Here is a 20538-nt window from a genome sequence, read left to right as displayed (position 1 = left end):
ATTCCAGGCTGCAGCAAAGTCAGATTGTGCAGAAGAATCATCTGTTTCTTGTGGTCTTGTCCTGGTGGTCATCTGAGACAAGGTCTTTACAGGGGATCTGTATCTGGGGCTCTAGTTGTCCTGGTCTCCGCTGTCTTTCAGGGATGTAGAGGTCCTTTCTAGGTGCTGATCCACCATCTGGTCTGGATACGTACTGGATCCGGGTGACTGCAGTGACCCTCTGATCTGGATACAGACTGGATCTGGTGGATACGGTGACCTCGGAATAAGAGAGAAACAGACTAATATTAGCATAGATGCCATTCTTCTAATGATGTAGCAAGTACATCGGGTGTTATGGGAAGTGTTCCCAGTTCCGGTTTACCTAATTAATGCAGCCTAAAAATCCTTTAACGGATTTGGATATTAAAAGCATATTAGTATGTTATGTGTAAGCCAGGTTAAAGAGATGGGTCTTTAATCTAAATTTAAACTGCAAGAGTGTGTCTGCCTCCCAAACAATGTTAGGTAGGTTATTCCAGAGTTTAGGCACCAAATAGGAAAAGGATCTGCCGCCCGAAGTTGATTTTGATATTCTAGGTATTATCAAATTGCCTGAGTTTTGAGAACGTAGCGGACGTAGAGGATTATAATGTAAAAGGAGCTCATTCAAATACTGAGGTGCTAAACCATTCAGGGCTTTATAAGTAATAAGCAATATTTTAAAATCTATACGATGTTTGATAGGGAGCCAGTGCAGTGTTGATAGGACCGGGCTAATATGGTCATACTTCCTGGTTCTAGTAAGAACTCTTGCTGCTGCATTTTGTGTTCTAGGTTATTGCATGCAGAATTTTTAGATCCTTTAATTAACACCTCTGTTTTTTCAGAATTTAGCAGTAAGAAATTACTCATCATCCAGTTTTTTATATCGACTATGCATTCCATTAGTTTTTCAAATTGGTGTGTTTCACCAGGCCGCGAAGAAATATAGAGCTGAGTATCATCAGCATAACAGTGAAAGCTAACACCATGTTTCCTGATGATATCTCCCAAGGGTAACATATAAAGCGTGAAGAGTAGCGGCCCTAGTACTGAGCCTTGAGGTACTCCATACTGCACTTGTGATAGATATGATACCTCTTTATTCACTGCTACGAACTGATGGCGGTCATATAAGTACGATTTAAACCATGCTAATGCACTTCCATTAATGCCAACAAAGTGTTCAAGTCTATGCAAAAGAATGTTGTGGTCAGTTGTGTCAAACGTAGCACTAAGATCCAATAGAACTAATAGAGAGATACAACCACGATCAGACGATAAGAGCAGGTCATTTGTAACTCTAGAGCAGTCTCAGTACTATGATACGGTCTAAATCCTGACTGGAAATCCTCACATATACCATTTTTCTCTAAGAAGGAATATAATTGTGAGGATACCACCTTTTCTAGTATCTTGGACAGAAAAGGGAGATTCGAGATTGGTCTATAATTAACTAGTTCTTTGGGGTCAAGTTGTGTTTTTTTGATGAGAGGCTTAATAACAGCCAGTTTGAAGGTTTTGGGGACATATCCCAATGACAATGAGGAATTAATAGTAGTCAGAAGAGGATCTATGACTTTTGGAAGCACCTCTTTTAGGAGCTTAGATGGTATAGGGTCTAACATACATGTTGTTGGTTTAGATGATTTAATAAGTTTATACAATTCTTCCTCTCCTATGGTAGAGAAGGAGTGGAACTGTTCCTCAGGGGGTCTATATTGCACTGTCTGATGCAAAACTGTAGCTGACAGCTGAATGGTTACAATTTTATCTCTAATAGTATAGATTTTAGAAGTAAAGTAGTTCATAGTCATTACTGCTGTGATTTTGGGAAATGTCAACACTTTTTGAGGCTTTATTTTTCATTAATTTACCCACAGTATTTATCTGCAGCCAGAACTAACTCGGATGTAAAATCACCAAACTCTTTGATAAAGTCTGTATGGTGCCCTGTATACAGTAGCCAGTACAAACATAACAAGGGATTTATCATTAACCTTTGTTTCTCTGGATAATGTTATATGAAGCACCATTACTTCAACTTGAAGCCTGCCCTCTGAAAAATCCTGAAAACGTTGTTATAAATTGAAGCAACACCTCCCCCTTTGCCTTTTAGACGCGGCTCATGTTTATAACAGTAATCTTGGGTGGTGGACTCATGTGCCATTTTAAGTCGTGCAGCTTCTACTAACAAGCTGATTATTTGAGTCAGGTGTATTTGATTAGGGACTCAATCAATCATTTCTACAGCACATTTAAAAATATCAGGTTGCCTACACTGTAAGAAAAAATAAATCCTGTAAAAAAAACGGTAAAATTCCATCAACTGGGGTGCCAGAAAAATATCGTAAAATAACAGGCCCTTTAAATAATAGTAATTTTCCGTAATTAAAAAATACTAAAAATTCTGTTAATAAAAGTTTTTTGCTGAGATTTTACATGAGATTCGGTATTTTCTTCAGCTTTTAAATGTTCAATAAGTAGCTTTACTTAAATACTGTGGAAAGTTAAATAAAAACCATGAAATTATCATTAAATTTCAACACTGCTTTTATTAAAATAAACAGCCATAAGTGCAAAACAGTGTTTTATTCAGTTATTCCCCCATCTGCAAGAATACACCAATATAGTTTGTTCAGAATTGCAATTATATGTGTATATTTGCCCAGGGCATGCTTGTGGTGGACGTTTGCTATAAAGACATGTGAGAGTGTGTGCGTGTGATGTGTGTGTGAGGATGCATGTGTGAGAATGTGTACACGAGGATGTGTGCGTGAGATTGGGTGCGAGAGTGTGAGAGGATGCATGTGTGAGAATGTGTACACGAGGATGTGTGCGTGAGATTGGGTGCGAGAGTGTGAGAGGATGTGTATGTAAGAGTGTGAGGATGGGTGTGTGTATGTGAGAGCGAGTGAGAGGATGCATGTTTGAGAGGATGTGTATGTGAGAGTGTGAGGATGCATGTGTGAGAGGACGTGTGTGAGGATGGGTGTGTGTATGTGAGAGCAAGTGTGAGGATGCATGTGTGAGAGGATGTGTGTGAGGATGGGTGTGTATGTAAGAGCGAGTGTGAGGATGCATGTGTGAGAGGATGTGTACAGTATGTGAGAGTGTGTGAGTGTGAGGATGTGAGAGAGAGAGAGAGAGAGTGTGTGTGTTTAAGAGTTCTGTAAAAAAATATTGTGAAAAGTCATCACAAAAACATGTTGCTCGAATGATTTTAAAAAGATGGAGTCCACAACAAATGTAAACTCTAAATATAGCTGCAAGCAGCAATTATGGGGCCAGCACTACACAGTTTTCTGTTTGTCTCTAATTCCGAGGTCACGTCCTTTTGCCAAGTGCATTACTAACACGAGACTACATAATGGCACACACGTGTCCTGCTCACTCCATAGTCCCCACTCTAAGGGGATAAGGATGATTACTTCCATTTGGAATTTGCCCAGGAACCATTCGGTACTGATACTAGTACCCCGGCACACCCCTACCCAGAACTGAGTCTGTTTTTTTCTCCATTCTGTCACCGATGGAGTTTTGGATCCTTGCTACTGTCGCCTCTGGCTTGCTTAGTTGGGGACACTTAATATCCAGCGATATCGTTGACTTGATTCCACAGATACTACTTAAACTGAACTGAGCTGGATGATGACATCACTGAATTCAATGATGAACTAGCTTTAACTGAAAATTGAGTGTTTACTATTGTCATTTTTCTTTATTGACACACTATTTTCCTAATTAATGCTGTACAGTTGCTTTGACACAATCTGTTTTGTTAAAATCACTATATAAATGAAGGTGACTTGACTAGAAGCAAGCTCCAACTGCAGAAATTAGTAATTGATGCCATATTAGGATGATTTTAATCAAAACGGCTGAAAAATCATAAAATACAACCTCTAGTAATATGATTTATTGGCTCATCACGTTTGTCCAATAGGTGGCGCTGTTATCAAATCAATGTGATGTGTTCTGTGTGAGTTGACAATGGCACACACAAAGTTTGGTTGTCAGTATGTCAAAGCAAGCATTGCAGAGATACTGCCTCAAGTGTCATTCTGGCATCATGCCTCAAATATGTTGCTGTGGTATGGGAAATCAGTTTTGTCTATCAACATAAAATCCATAACTTTTTGTCAGCATGGTCTGAAGATGATATGATTCGATTTTGGTGAAAATCGGACCAACAGTCAGAAATCCGGAGTTGAAAAAAGTAGTTAAAAAAAAAAAATCAAAATGGCAGACAGGAAGTTTGGCTGACTATAATAATAATAATAATTCATTACATTTATAAAGCACTTTTCTGCTTTTCTAAGCACTCAAAAGTGCTCTGCATTGTGAAGGGTATCTCCTCGTCCACCACCAGTGTGCAGCGTCCACCTGCGCCAGAACGCCCACCACACACCAGCTTATTGGTGGAGAGGAGACAGAGTGATGAAGCCAGTCAGCATATATGGCGATTGTTAGGAGACCATGATGATCAGAGGCCAGTGGGCATATTTGGCCAGGATGCCAAGGTCACACCTCTACACTTTTCGAAAGTCATCCTGGGATTTTTCATGACCACAGAGAGTCAGGACCTCAGTTTAACATCTCATCTGAAGTACAGTCCTTTTTTACAGTATAGTGTACCCGCCAGTATTCTGGGTGTTAGGACTGTTTTTATACAGTCTATGGTTAGGACCCACACAGACCACGGCGTGAGCACCCCCTGCTGGCCTCACTAGCACCTCTTCCAGCAGCAACCTAGTTTTCCCAGGAGGTCTCCCATCCAGGTACTGACCAGGCTCAGCCCTGCTTAGCTTCAGTGGGTAACCAGACTTGGGCTGCATTGCTATATGGCTGCTATCCATATCATATGGCAACATTGATATCACTGTTCTCAGCATGACCCGATGAATCTATTAATACCAGTCTCATTACAATAGGCAAAACTCACAGAAAGCTATAAGCATTTGTTTAAAATTTCATTATACCTTTCGACCACAAGGTGGCACTGTCTCAAAACATTTTGAGTACTATCAGGTCATGATCTCGATGTTACATACGAAGTTTCATAATGGTACACCAATGCATTCGTAAAATATAGCATTTTAAACCATAATAATGTATTGTAGTAAATGGCAGTAAAGTAATGTAGGTAAATCTAGTGCAACTTGAATTGCACAAACCATATGGAATGTTGTAGCTTTTATTCTGATTTTGGCCACTTCCCATGTGGTCCTAAATCACTTATCTGAGTCTGAAGTTTTGCAACTGGATTGCATGAATTTTAATGACTTCAAACTTGTATATCTAGACTGACAACTGCCACAATTTTGTGCTCATGGGAGAGTTCGAAGGAAGGTGTGTACTAAAGGTTAAAGCATACAAACAGCTTTAGTATTTATTTAAAAACTGATTAAAATAAATAAATAAATATATATATATATATATATATATATATATTGCACTATGCCACGAAGCTCGGTAAAGTTGGCAACATATTCACAGATTTGAATTTACCTGATCAATAACTCCTGAGCTAAACGTTCTTAAAAAAACAAATGACACAGTTTTCTAATAACAGTATCGTAGACACGTAGAACACACAGAGTGGAAAAAATCCAACCAAAACTTAAATTGATTTCCAGAAATCAAATATAAAAAGAGAAATAAACTGAAGTTCTTACACTAAACACTAGCTCTAGATAAACCGTGAAGAATAAATACATTGTGCAAATGGATGCTGGCTTTGTTCAAACAAAATAATAATAATAATAATATCAATAATTTTGGCGGGAAAAGCACCATTGGAAACATTTATAGTTTACAGTTTTCTGTTAATATACTTCAAAATATAATTTATTCCTGTGGTGGCAAAGTTGAATTTTTTATCAATATATGTTGTAACCTTCTATACAGTGTACTGTATGGTTGTAACCACGTCTTTACCATCACCCTTTTAAATGAATTTAACATATCCTTGCTGAATAAAAGTATTAGTATTATTAGTGGCCTATATGTATTATCAATATTCAATATGAATTCTCAAATCAAGTCAACTCACCCAGTTATTTATATATTAAGTTCTTTATACAATACAGATTGTGTTAAAGCAGCTTTACATTGTTAAACAGGAAAATAGTTTCCCGATAATTCAAACAAAATTCAGTTGAGCTGTAAAAAGGTGACAAAAGTAAACCGTCATTATTTCAGTAAAAGTAAAAGACTCAGTGATATCATCATCATCCAGCTCAGTTCAGTTCTCTTTAAATAGTGTCTGTGCAGTGTCCCCAACTAAGCAAGCCGAAGGCAACAGAAATGGAGAAAAAAACCTTGGGAGAAACCAGACTAAGTCAGGGGTCCATTTCTCCTCTGACCAGGCGAACCAACATGGTGTTTTCATTGTGGTATTTGAGGTTTTGTGCTAATGGCCCTTTAGTTGATGAGGTTTTCACTAACGATCTGTCTTTGGGGCTCATCTAGTTGACATGGTCTCCACTGACATTCAGTCATCTCTAGGTGCTGATCCACCATCTGGACTGGATCCGGTTCACTGCAGTGACCATCTGATCTGGATACAGACTTGATCTGGGTGGCTAAAGTGATCTCGGAATACAAATGAGACACTGATATTAGTGCAAGTACATTGGGTGATATTGACATTGTTATTGTTAGTGAACACCTTCAGAATGAGACATGGCCATTTTGATACTAATTTAACAGACACTTCAAACATTACAATTATTTCCAGCCTAGGACTGCATTTTGTGGATTTAAAAAATACCCCCTTGGATGTCTATATTTATGTTTATTCCCTTATATATGAATTTATTTTAAAGCCCCTCACAAAAAATAATATGTATATTCATATTGTAATGTGGAAATTGGCTGAAGTCATACCTTATGTTTGAAGTACTGCTTAGCATAGCTCTTTACCTGTAGAACTGTCCTAGTGCCAATTAGTTTGGCAATCTTTGTCCACCTGTGGCCAAACTGCGCCTACAAAACATAAACATCCTCTTCAACCCACTGAGTTTGTAGTCCAGAACTCTTCACCAATGTCCATCAGACATTCTAAAATGAAATACTGTACTTATATACACAGAGGTACACACACTATCATTCAAAAATTTGGGTTTGGTAAGATTTTTTATGTTTTTTTTTTTCCTACTATTGTTCACCATTGCTACTTGATCAAAAATACAGCAAAGCAGACAGTGCGAAAACAGACAGTGAGATATGTTAAAATGTATTCCTGTTACAGCACAGCAGAGCTTAAATTTTCCACTTTTACTTCAAAACAAAGGGTCTGTAACAATGTAAAAGTCTTTACTGTCATGTTTAATCAATTTTGTGTGTTCCTACTGGAACAGTGTTTAAAAAGCTTACATACACCAAACTTTGGAATGGTAGAGTAGGTGTTTACATATTCCTGAACATAAACGGTTAAAAAAAGGGAGCTCACTTTTTAACTTTAGTCTTCTCATTGGTTCATGCCACCTTTGGTGCTTTTTTACTGGCAAAATAATACCTTTTTCTTTTAAGAAAAACAAACCACATGCATTAAATTAATGATCACATCCATGTATCATTATGAGACGTGAAAACCAAACGTGAAAAAAATTACGTGAGTTAATTAGTGTGACGTGTAAAGTATACTGCTGTTTGTCTTCCAAGCAGACTGTATTGATCATGGAGAATCTCAGCACTGCTCAGGTCGCTGTTAAGAGAGCAGACAAATAAAAAAGACATTATTTTGTTAATCCTTTGATGGAGCTTATAATGTGTCAGCTTTGATAAACAGCCTTTTAATGAAGTGTCCTTTCTTTTGCGAGGCATCCATTGTCTGGTCACCCTTATGGACTCTTAGACCGCTCCTTTTACCTGTAAAGGATTCTCAAGTGATTTTACCTTCATCAAAGTCTTACCTGTACCATTTCAAGTCTCCAGTGATCTATACTCGGGCTATATTTCCTACTAGGGCTGGGTATCGATTCAGATGTTCCAGATCGATTAGATTTCGATTCACAAGCTCTCAAATCGATTCGATAACGATTCAATAACGATTCGATATCAATTCTCGATTCGATTTCAATTCTTTTTTCTATACTCGATTCTCAATTCAAGTCAATGAATATAGATTTAATACTAATACTATATTTATAAAAAAGAACAGTGAACATAAGTTTACAATTGGGTAATTAATAAAAGGAAATTAAGAGCCACAAACCTGTATATTAAACTCTTTTATTTTAGGTACACTTGGGTACATTAAAACAGAACCCATCTCTAATTTTCAAATGCATACAATTATGTTAAATAAATACAATTTTGATGCAAGATGAAAAATGCTTTGTTCTTGTCCACAACACTATCGTTAATGTTAATCTTACGTTCAATGTTTGTGGAAATAAATATGAAAAAAAAATTGATTCATGGCCTTTGAGAATCGATTTTGAATCGACCTCATGGCCTTTGAGAATCGATTTTGAATCGACCACATTTTAAAAAACGATTAATCGAAAAATCTTTTTTTTTTTTGCCCAGTCCCATTTCCTACACTTGGTTTTGAGTCTCCAATGATCTATAATACTCACTTTCAAGTCTGAAGCGATCTCTTGTATTCACCTCAAGTCTCCAGCAATCTCCTGTACTTAACTAATTTCTCCAGCGATCTCATGTTCTAACCTCAATTCTCCAGCGGCCTCCTGTACTCACCTCAAGTCTCCAGCGATCTCCTGTACTCAACTAATTTCTCCAGCAGTCTTATGTACTCACCTCAATTCGCCACCGGTCTCCTGTACTCACCTCAATTCTCCAGCGATCTCTTGTACTCAACTCTTTTCTCCAGTGGTCTCCTGTACTCACCACAATTCTCCAGCGATCTCCTGTACTCACCACAATTCTCCAGCGGTCTCCTGTACTCAACTCAATTCTCCAGCGATCTCCTGTACTCAACTCAATTCTCCAGCGATCTCCTGTACTCACCTCAATTCTCCAGCGGTCTCCTGTACTCACCTCAATTCTCCAGCGGTCTCCTGTACTCACCTCAATTCTCCAGCGGTCTCCTGTACTCACCTCAATTCTCCAGCGGTCTCCTGTACTCACCTCAATTCTCCAGCGGTCTCCTGTACTCACCTCAATTCTCCAGCGATTTCCTGTACTCACCTCAATTCTCCAGCGATTTCCTGTACTCACCTCAATTCTCCAGCGGTCTCCTGTACTCACCTCAATTCTCCAGCGGTCTCCTGTACTCACCTCAATTCTCCAGCGGTCTCCTGTACTCACCTCAATTCTCCAGCGATTTCCTGTACTCACCTCAATTCTCCAGCGGTCTCCTGTACTCACCTCAATTCTCCAGCGGTCTCCTGTACTCACCTCAATTCTCCAGTGGTCTCCTGTACTCACCTCAATTCTCCAGCGATCTCCTGTACTCACCTCAATTCTCCAGCGATCTCCTGTACTCACCATAATTCTCCAGCGATCTCCTGTACTCACCTCAATTTTCCAGCGATCTCCTGTATTCAACTTAATTCTCCAGCTGTCTTCTGTACTCACCTCAAGTCTCCAGCAGTCTCCTGTACTCACCTCATTTCGCCAGCGATCTCCTGTACTCACCTGTCTCTCTCCTGCTTACTATTGCACTGGACTGTTTATTTGAGCAGTTCACACTTGATTGAGTTTACCTGCCTCAGTTTATCAGCTTGATTACTTCCTTGTTCATCCTTGATTTATTCTCCTACTGTGCCTTCCCTTGTACCATTTCCGATATCTGCATATATCCAGCTGTCAATAAATACACTTTGGGTTTGATTAAACCTTCTTGTTGCAATGCTATTAGTAAAAGAGGTTGTTATTGCTGATGAATATTTAGTATATGCTAAACTGCCACATACTCAACATAAAAAAACACTACATTTTGAGCAAATAAATATTCATAATTTTTAATTATTGTTTTTTATTTAGAAAAAGTCAATTATTTTTTGTTTTTATACATAGAATTATATAACTTATTTTAATATTACACATAATTATACATGTAGGCCTACTATTTAATACTAATTACTATTAAATTAATCATTATTATTTTAGTTTTCTCTACTATTCTTATTCTTTATTGGTTCTTATTATTTGTCTTCTTCCATATGCAGCTGTATCAGGTGGCTGACCACTTTATTTTCTCCCATTGGTAGTCACTACATATCAGTGTATTTGCAAATATATTATTATTGCTGTTGTTTTTATTTCTCATGCACCACAGCACAGGAGGTGTTAGCCTTCTTCTAGCTCCAAGTTCAGCACAACATCTCCAAAACAAGTGTTAGTCTCCCCCGAGAAGCTGAATTGGACCCCAACCGTCACCCACCGGGCGAAGCATTCACTATTGATCTTCACTGTCAGTGAGAGATATAAAGCAGGTATTCGCTATGGTAAGAGTGACTCAGCTGAGCAAGGGTGAGTGAGAGCATCACACCACCTGATGCCATGATTTGTTGCTACAGATATGGTGTGGAGGGACACCACTCAACATCACCATCCAAGACAGCGATCCCACAGGAAACTGAACACAGGAGCCCATCCATCACCCACTGAGGTGCTTCATCAAGCTCTGTGATCAGTTGAAGCTGTAATGCAAAGACTACCAATTCTCTGAGATGTTGGCTTCTGAACATCCTGCTTTTGTATTATTATACATATACTTATTAATAAGTCACTAAAGTCTATTGGGTTCAGAGTATTTTTTTTACTAGGGCTGTCAATGGTTTCAATTTTTTATCTAATTAATTACACAGTATCGCAATTAAATAATCCAATTAATCACATATTAATCGCATATTAATCAAATTTGGCAGAGAAATTACCCACAAAAGATCATTTAAAGCCATTATTGTATCACATGAGAAAATTTTTATTATTATCGTTTTTATAATATGTAAACTAGATGTTTTTATTTTTTTGTTTTTTTAATGAAATTAAACTTTAAAAAAGAAACTAAAACTGCCAGTAGGTGACAGTAAAATGGCTTAATGAATAAGTCATTGAGTCAATTATTCATTTCATTTGTTCAAACGGATGATTCAGGAATTAAGTAAATCTTTTTGAATGGGTAATTGGTTCACCTCATTCGTTCAATATGCGGATTCATTCAGAAATTGTGTGTTTTTATGTGCTTGGAGACACACAACACATGTGATGTGGCTTTAATAGGTAACATTTGTGTTGGTAAAATGAGAACTGACCAATGTTATATTATCTTTAAAATAAAACACAATATTCACTTTTTACTTAACTGCTGTATTAAATCAATTGTGAAACCACTTTTGCACTCCTGTGATATCTTCCATCGTGTAACTATGAGATAATTTTAATTATTTTTTTGCATAATATCTTACATTTTTTGTACACATAACTGCATTTATGGACTATGTAGTTATTGTCCTGTATCACGTTTGTCAAATGTATAAAACTGTATTAAATGACGTAAACATATTTTCATTTCTTTATTTTTCCATAACTAAATAACTAATTTAATATGTTACAGTTCTTGCTGTGATCGGGCATGACATTACATCGTACAGAGAATTTAGAATGCAAAATCTTCTCATTTATGTCACGGTGTCTGGTCTGTGTTTCCCTGGGTGTCCACTAGTTGTCTCACTTCCCCAAAGGCACCTCACCGCAGGCACTACAATTCCCACAAAGCCTTGTCCCTTCATCACAGTAATTGCACTTAGGTGTCTTCACTTTCATAGTCATTATCCTGCCTATTTATACCGGTCTGTTTTCTGTCTGTGTCATGGAGTCCTTATTTTCCATCACCTGGTTTCCTTGCGGTCCTTGTATTTTCGAGTTAGTTTGTTTTTGGACTGATTTTTGGATATGACCCCCTGCTTGTTTGATTCAGATTTTTGGATTAACCAATAAACTTCACTGCTCTTGGATCTCTCGTCTCCTGTGTCCCAGTCGTTACAGAAGGACTCCATCCAATCAGATCCAGCGGTATGGAATTTTGTCTCCATTCCCCAGCCAGCATGGAGGAGCGGAGGAGAAGATTCATGAAATTAACCACCCTCCGTCAAAGGGGAATGAGGTGGGTGGCAGGGGCGGACCGGGACAGTAAATCAGGCCGGGAATTTGACTCCACCCCAGGCCACCTCTGATGCTGCAGTCACCACCACCCAATTCATGTGTCCACCAGACTGCTAAACTCTTTGGCTCTTTCAGTTGTTTGAATTGGGTGATACTTAAAATATAAAATCAAAAACCTTAGACTGTGGACGGGCAAAATAATCAAATGGAGTATCAAGACATTCACTGTGTCTATCATCTTTCCCTGAATCCCCCGCTCTCTCACTCTGCACATTTGAGTTTCTCTGCAATATGAAATAAGCACTTTCAATAATCTATATTAATTATGCAGCCATCAATTGTATGTCACAATAATCACAGTCCTACTACTGATGAACTACATATTGTAGGCTAGAAATGGAAAAATCAAAATTTCGGCTTAATTTTAGCAATAAAAAAAATACTGTAACCCATATGTAATACAGTGTGCTAGTTTGAAGTTCTATTATTATATACATTTGTAATATTATTTTTAATAGATTTTATCTATTGTAAGTCGCTTTGAATGAAAGCATCCGTCTGACAAATGATTATGTAAATATTAGGGTGGAACAGTTCAACTTTTTCACAATTCGGTTTGTTTCACGGTTTTAGAGTCACAGTTTCGGTACCATTGTATGTGCTATGTTTATGGAAAAACTACACTTTCAAAAAAATATATATTTTATCATATTATTAAGAATATTATAACTACAAGCAACAGCACAAATAAATACAATAGAGTAAAGATACAAATAAAATAAACTGACTTTCATGGTTTTTTTAGGTAGGTCTTGCATTAGTTTTTAGGTACAGAAATTGATTAAAGTAAACAGAATGAGCTTTATTGCCAGGTATGTTTACACATACATGGAATTTGTTTTCGTGATAGAAGCTCCACAGTACAACAGAATGACAGCGACAGAACATAAAACACATAATAAAAGAATATAAAATACAAAAAAATACAAATAAGTAAGGAATGACAATGTAAAACCGCATTGCATTTTGGACTATAACTTAATATTAATTTTATGATAGGTAAAAATTGATAGCCTGAATGCACTGTAAGTCGCTTTGGATAAAAGCGTCTGTTAAATGCATAAATTTAATTACATTTTAATTTAACTTAAAGATTATTCTTTATTAAAGTTACAAAAGCTTTTTAATGATGTCTCTATTTGTTTCTATGTTTTGCCACGGTTAACTAGGATTTACACAAGCTCCAGTCTGGGGCTGGGATATAATGATGTGGCCTTGAAAGACTTTTTTAACATCAGCTTGGACAACCCAGTGCCAGAGAGGGAAATGGATCAGCTGGAGGCCTTTGATTTTTGGGGGTTCATACTTTACCTACGACATCGGTCTCAGTGGGATACCCCAGCCACCCCTGTCTCTCCCTGGGGTCTCTGGGGTCTACAGACAGGAGGACCGCCAGCCCAGCACCACTGCACTTGATCTTCATGGGCAGAGTCAAGTCACCGTTGATCTTCATGGGCAGAGTCAAGTCACCGTTGATCTTCATGGGCAGAGTCAAGTCACCATTGATCTTCATGGGCAGAGTCAAGTCACCGTTGATCTTCATGGGCAGAGTCAAGTCACCGTTGATCTTCATGGGCAGAGTCAAGTCACCGTTGATCTTCATGGGCAGAGTCAAGTCACCGTTGATCTTCATGGGCAGAGTCAAGTCACCGTTGATCTTCATGGGCAGAGTCAAGTCACCGTTGATCTTCATGGGCAGAGTCAAGTCACCATTGATCTTCATGGGCAGAGTCAAGTCACCATTGATCTTCATGGGCAGAGTCAAGTCACCATTGATCTTCATGGGCAGAGTCAAGTCACCATTGATCTTCATGGGCAGAGTCAAGTCACCATTGATCTTCATGGATCCAGAACACCTGAGAAGAGATGATGCTGACCCTCAGAGGACCCCAGATGATGCTAACCCTGAATCAACAAACAGAACTAACAAATATTGCTACAAGTGTGACTGCATCATATAATAATTATTAATTATTAATAATATTAATAATGTTCAACATCTGGCTGACTATGTCTTGTATTAAGTTTTCTAAAAATCCTGTCATACGTGCACAAACTGACAGTCACCACTTATAAGCTATTACTAAATATTGTAGAAACATAATTTTCTGTAAAGTTGCTTTGTAACGATTTGTATTGTAAAAAGCGCTATACAAATAAACTTGAATTGAATAGAATTAATCAAGAGCAGTGAGTGATTTCTTTGTTGTTGCTGTTTGATTAATATAAAGACTGTCACTTTAAGAGAATGCACTGATACAGTGTTCGTATTAGTATTGAACAAGAGTGAATGATTTGCCCAGGGTAATGTCTGGGAATCCAGAATGCGCATGCATCAACAGAAACATATATTAACTGAACCCTGTTTGTTTTACATGTTAAACCATGCTTTGTCAGATTTAAGTTGAACAGCGGTCCCAGCGCGTGCTGAACAGTGTGTAGTGAACTGAAAGTTTCGTTTTTTTTCAGTGAACTGTCCCATCCCTAGTAAATATAATTGTAATTCTGACCGACCTGCTTCCTTACTGGCGAACATGGCTGGGATTTTGCAGCAATTTGCTGCGTCTGTGGCCAGGGCTTTTCTCCTTTTTATACGTTCCCTCTCTGCTCCTCCTTTGTGTTTACCCTCCATTTTTTGAGCGATTTTCTAAGATAAAGCCTGCCTCTAGTTAGCAATTAGGGAGTGCTTCGCTGATCTTTGGTCATGTGGTGGTGTCATTTTCACTCAGCGATCGCCTGATTCGTAGATGCATAAGTCCGTCAATTAATTTGTAGTTGCATACCAGCCTATTGCACGTCAGCCTGATCGACTGCACAGCGGCAGCAGTCAGGCCAGAATGACCATCAGGCCACCGGGAAATGTCCCGGTGCTCCCGATGGCCAGTCCGCCGCCTGGTGGGTGGTGTGGCACAAGAGTTCTGGACCTTGGCGGTGGGGCTGGGATATAATGATGTGGCCTTGAAAGACTTTTTTAACATCAGCTTGGACAACCCAGTGCCAGAGAGGGAAATGGATCAGCTGGAGGCCTTTGATTTTTGGGGGTTCATACTTTACCTACGACATCGGTCTCAGTGGGATACCCCAGCCACCCCTGTCTCTCCCGGTGGGATGGCCGACTCTAGACTGGGGTCTACAGACAGGAGGACCGCCAGCCCAGCACCACTGCACTTGATCTTCATGGGCAGAGTCAAGTCACCGTTGATCTTCATGGGCAGAGTCAAGTCACCGTTGATCTTCATGGGCAGAGTCAAGTCACCGTTGATCTTCATGGGCAGAGTCAAGTCACCATTGATCTTCATGGGCAGAGTCAAGTCACCGTTGATCTTCATGGGCAGAGTCAAGTCACCGTTGATCTTCATGGGCAGAGTCAAGTCACCGTTGATCTTCATGGGCAGAGTCAAGTCACCATTGATCTTCATGGGCAGAGTCAAGTCACCATTGATCTTCATGGGCAGAGTCAAGTCACCATTGATCTTCATGGGCAGAGTCAAGTCACCATTGATCTTCATGGGCAGAGTCAAGTCACCATTGATCTTCATGGGCTAAGTCAAGTCACCATTGACCTTCCTGAATCCAGCCAAAACACCACGGTTCTACCAGAGTCTCTACACGTCTCTGCTGAACAACCAGAGCCTCGTCACGTCTCAGCCGAACTCTCTGAGCGCTCGACTTATCCTGTCATGGCCACGGAGGCCACCCTACCAGACCACGGCTCTACCAGAGTCTCTCCACGTCTCTGCTGAACTACCAGAGCCTCTCCTCATCTCTGCGGAACTTCCAGAGCCTCGTCACGTCTCAGCCGAACTCTCTGAGCGCTCGACTTATCCTGTCGTGGCATCGGAGGCCACACCTGTTCATTTTCTCTGTTTCAGACTTGCCTAACCAGACTTGCTCTCCTGTGTCATCGATCCCACTGTGGTGGTCTTCGGCACCTCCCTGGTGGGCTCCTTTCCCGACCACACAGCTGTGGTGGTCTTCTGCGCCGCCCTGGTGGGCTTCTGTCTCGACCGCACGGCTGTGGTGGTCTTCTGCGCCACCCTGGTGGGTTTCGGTCTCGACCGCACGGATGTGGTGGTCTTCGGCGCCGCCCTGGTGGGCTCCTGTCCCAACCGCACGGCTGTGGTGGTCTTCGGCGCTGCCCTGGTGGGCTTTGGTCTCGACCGCACGGCTGTGGTGGTGGTCTTCTGTGCCACCCTGGTGGGCTTCGGTCTCGACCGCATGGATGTGGTGGTCTTCTGCGCCACCCTGGTCGGATTCGGTCTCGACCGCACTGATGTGGTGGTCTTCTGCACCGCCCTGGGGGGCTTCTGTCTTGACCGCACGGTTCCAGTTCCACCAGATTCACCCGGGATACTTGCCCTGTCGGCTCGGTCCTGGGCCCTGAACTTTCTGTTCCCTCCTGGTCTTGTGTTTTGATTTTTTTTGTTTTCTCTCTGTTTCCTTCTATTACCTGGCCCTCCGTCCCTCCCCCTGGTCCTCCGCTGGTCCACCTCCCTCCTGGTCTATGTGTTCCTTGGTTTGTTCTTGTATCGGGTGGAGCATCTGGTAGCTGCTCGGTAGAGGAGGGGGTAATGTCACGGTGTCTGGTCTGTTTCCCTGGGTGTCCACTAGTGGTCTCACTTTCCCATAGGCACCTCACCGCAGGCACTACAATTCCCACAAAGCCTTGTCCCTTCATCACGATAATTGCACACCTGTTAATTGCACTCAGGTGTCTTCACTTTCATAGTCATTATCCTGCCTATTTATACCGGTCTGTTTTCTGTCTGTGTCATGGAGTCCTTATTTTCTGTCACCTGGTTTCCTCGCGTTCCTTGTATTTTCGCGTTCCTGTTTGTTTGTTTGTTTTTGGATATGACCCCCTGCTTGTTTGATTCTGATTTTTGGATTACCCAATAAACTTCACTGCTCTTGGATCTCTCGTCTCCTTGTCCCAGTCGTTACAATTTAATATTCATAAATAGTCTGCCTCTCTCGCGCGATGTTGATTGGTTAACGAGAATAGCATCTTTTACACTGACTCATTTTTTTTTTTTATTGTAGTGATTTAAATATTTCCTGAGGCTCACCTTAATGTTAACAAAAAAAAAGCCTCATTTTTTTTTAACCCTCATTCTTACCCTTAAAGGCCACTGTTATGATTGTCTAACGTCATCCGATTGTATGTATCATCCACTACCTAACTTAAATGTAAATATGAGCTCTATTAAAGATCAGTTATTCCAACGACCCATGAATAAGTGTAAAAAAATTTATAAAAAATCCCTTGTCCATACAAAACGGTCGTTTATAGACAAAGCATTTTGAAATTGTTTACTTACGGCCAGTAGCGTAGCCAGGAATCACAAAGTAGGTGGGCCCAGAGAAAATCAGGTGGGCACAGCCTAAAATGCATCTGTTATCAAAATAGGCCAACACAACTACAGTACACCTGCTTCTTGAATACACCACAGTTTAATGAGAGCACAAGCATGTATCATGTCATCATAAGCAGTGTTAAGAACATAACGATAAGCATTTCCACTGCGCGCGGCCACACCACACACACACGCGCATCTGACAGATGCAAAAAACACCATCATTAAATCAGCAGGACAGTAGTGGGCAGTGTGTAAAAACAATGCTTGGTCTGGCTCAGCGGCCACATAAACCACGTTATATAACAACATTAACTAGGCAACTAGTGTACATAGTAAACGTAGATTGGCTTACTTTTGATGCGCTTATAACAGGAGACGACAGGGCTTTGAGTTGAACACTGCAATGACTTCGTTATAGTCCAAGGATTCAGTCAATTCTCTCTCAAATGAGAGAAGGGACAAAGAGTTCAGTCTATGTGTCAACATTGTTGCTCTGATACTAGTTTTTATCCGATTTACAGTGGAAAAGAAACTTTAATAAGTTGCTCTGTTTCATTTTTCATACTTAGCTAAACTTCAGTGTCCCTCTGTGAAATGTGCAACCACGTCGTTGTGAAGGGGGGATGGGCTGTTCGCAATCTGACGCGGGCATTTCATAATCACCATGACAACCAAACAAGAATCAAGAAACATTAAGAATTATTTTTGAAGGTCAAGTATTGTGATAATTGCAACATAATTTACTCCTTCTGTTGCGATTATCACAATACTTGACCTATAAAAATAAATCTTAATGTTTCTTGATTCTTGTTTGGTTGTCATGGTGATGATGAAATGCCCGCATAGCGCATTTCGCAGTCAGATTGCGAACAGCCCATCCCCCCTTCACAACGACGAGCACATTTCACAGAGGGACACTGAAGTTTAGCTAAGTATGTTAAACTAAAATGAAACAGAGCAACTTACTAATGTTCGTGTCAAAAATACATTATTGTTGAATATTGTTAGGCTACATTGTGAGGCCAATGACTGGATGGGCCTGACTGACAGGTGGGTGGGCCTGAGGCCCACCCGTAGCTACGCGAGTGCTTACGGCTTGTATGCATCTGCAGTCATATTCAATATAATTGGCTGCTTCATTTTTCAACCAATGTTTCTTTGTGAAATCGTACTCGGTTACTAAACGTAACCTCGGTTCTCTCTAGAAGAGCGAACGAGTACTGCGTCTTAGCTAAGACGCTACGGGAAAAGTCTCTTTTCACATGGCCCTTATTGCCACTTCCTGCCGAAACGGGTGTGGCCCAACCTATAAAAGGAGCTCGAAAAGGCTGACTCACCTGATTTATTTCATCACCAAAGCGAACCAGAGTGAATCGTACGCACGGCAGAGAACGCAGTACTCGTTCGCTCTTCTAGAGAGAACCGAGGTTACGTTTAGTAACCGAGTACATTCTCTTACGAGAGCGCTCTCGTACTGCGTCTTAGCTAAGACGCTACGGGAACCCAATGTAAAACGCCGTGCGCGCAGGGATCACACACCAATAAACCTGAAGCAACGCCCAGGATTTACAGTGCACAGTCACCTGAGGGACTCACAGAGAGTCCAGGACAGAAAGGGAGAAAGCCCTCCGTCCCATATCTAGCAGCATCCGTAGATGCGGCAATATGACATCACACAGCTGAGGCAAGGCCTGACCAATGTGGCAATGCGGGTCTTACGCAATACTGCCCATATAACAGTCGGCAGCGCATAGCGCTCGTGAACTCAGAATTCCCCTCAGGGCCCTGATTCGTCTATACAGACAGCAGCCTTGCTTGCAAGGCGGGAACCTCCAGGTTATAGAACCTGATAAATGTAGACGGCGAGGCCCAACCTGCCGCCATACATATATCCTGCAAGGAGATCCCAGTAGACCACGCCCGGGAGACGGGAGGGAACGCATAAAGCGGGCAGCACGGCCATCTCCGTGACAGCGCGCTTTCGTTCTTGGAAAAGAACGCGGGGCAGTGAGCGTTTTCGTGGGACACAAAGAGGTCCACCTCCGCCATGCCAAATCTCTCCCACAACAGCCGGACTGTTTGCGGGTGTAGAGACCATTCGCCCGTAGGAACATTGCCTCTGGACAGCCTGTCTGGACCCAGATTCTGCAGTCCAGGCACATGCACTGCTCTCAGCGAGCGCACGTTGCGCTGAGCCCAAATCAGGAGGCGTTCTGTCAGCCTGCACAGGTTTCGGGACCCGAGACCGCCCTGGCGATTTATGTAGGACACTACGGACATGTTGTCCGAACGGACTACGACGTGGTGATCCTTGATATGGGGACAAAAGCGCGTCAGCGCGTTCTCCACTGACAGAATTTCCAGGCAGTTGATATGATGGAGCTTTTCCCGTTCTGACCATAGGCCAAAGGACGGTCTGCCTTCGAGCAGCGCTCCCCATCCCGAAGTGGAGGCGTCCGTCGACACCATTTTCACACTCGGGGAAGTCCCCAGGCTTACACCTGATCGGTACCAGCCGTTCGCTGTCCAAGGTGCTAGAGCCGCAATACAGCTCTGATCGACCTTGAAATGCAGCCGGCCAGACGCCCACGCTCTGCGCGGCACCCGAGCCTTTAGCCAGAACTGCAGGGGGCGCATGCGGAGCAGGCCCAGCCGCAGAACTGGAGATTCTGAGGCCATGAGACCCAGCATCTTTTGACAGTGTTTGAGCGACACGGTCGCGCCGCAGCGGAAAGAACTCGCTGCACGCTGAATGCCCATCGCGCGCTGTGGTGACAGCCGCGCCGTCATGGAACACGAGTTCAGAACTATACCCAGAAACAGGATCGTCTGACTGGGGTTCAGCGAACTCTTCGCCCAATTGACTCTGAGGCCGAGCTTCTCGAGGTGATCGAGTAAAACAGCCCTGTGGTCCACGAGCTCTGCTTGTGATCGGGCCAAAACCAGCCAGTCATCCAAATAATTCAGCACGAATCTCAAATATCGCCTGTGGTTTGACGCTATCTGTATTTGAAAA

The sequence above is a fragment of the Carassius carassius genome, chromosome 10 (genome assembly GCF_963082965.1).
Source record: "Carassius carassius chromosome 10, fCarCar2.1, whole genome shotgun sequence".
In the NCBI taxonomy this organism is placed as follows: Eukaryota; Metazoa; Chordata; class Actinopteri; order Cypriniformes; family Cyprinidae; genus Carassius; species Carassius carassius.
The sequence above is the reverse complement of the archived record's forward strand: the minus strand, read 5'-3'. Positions refer to the sequence as shown.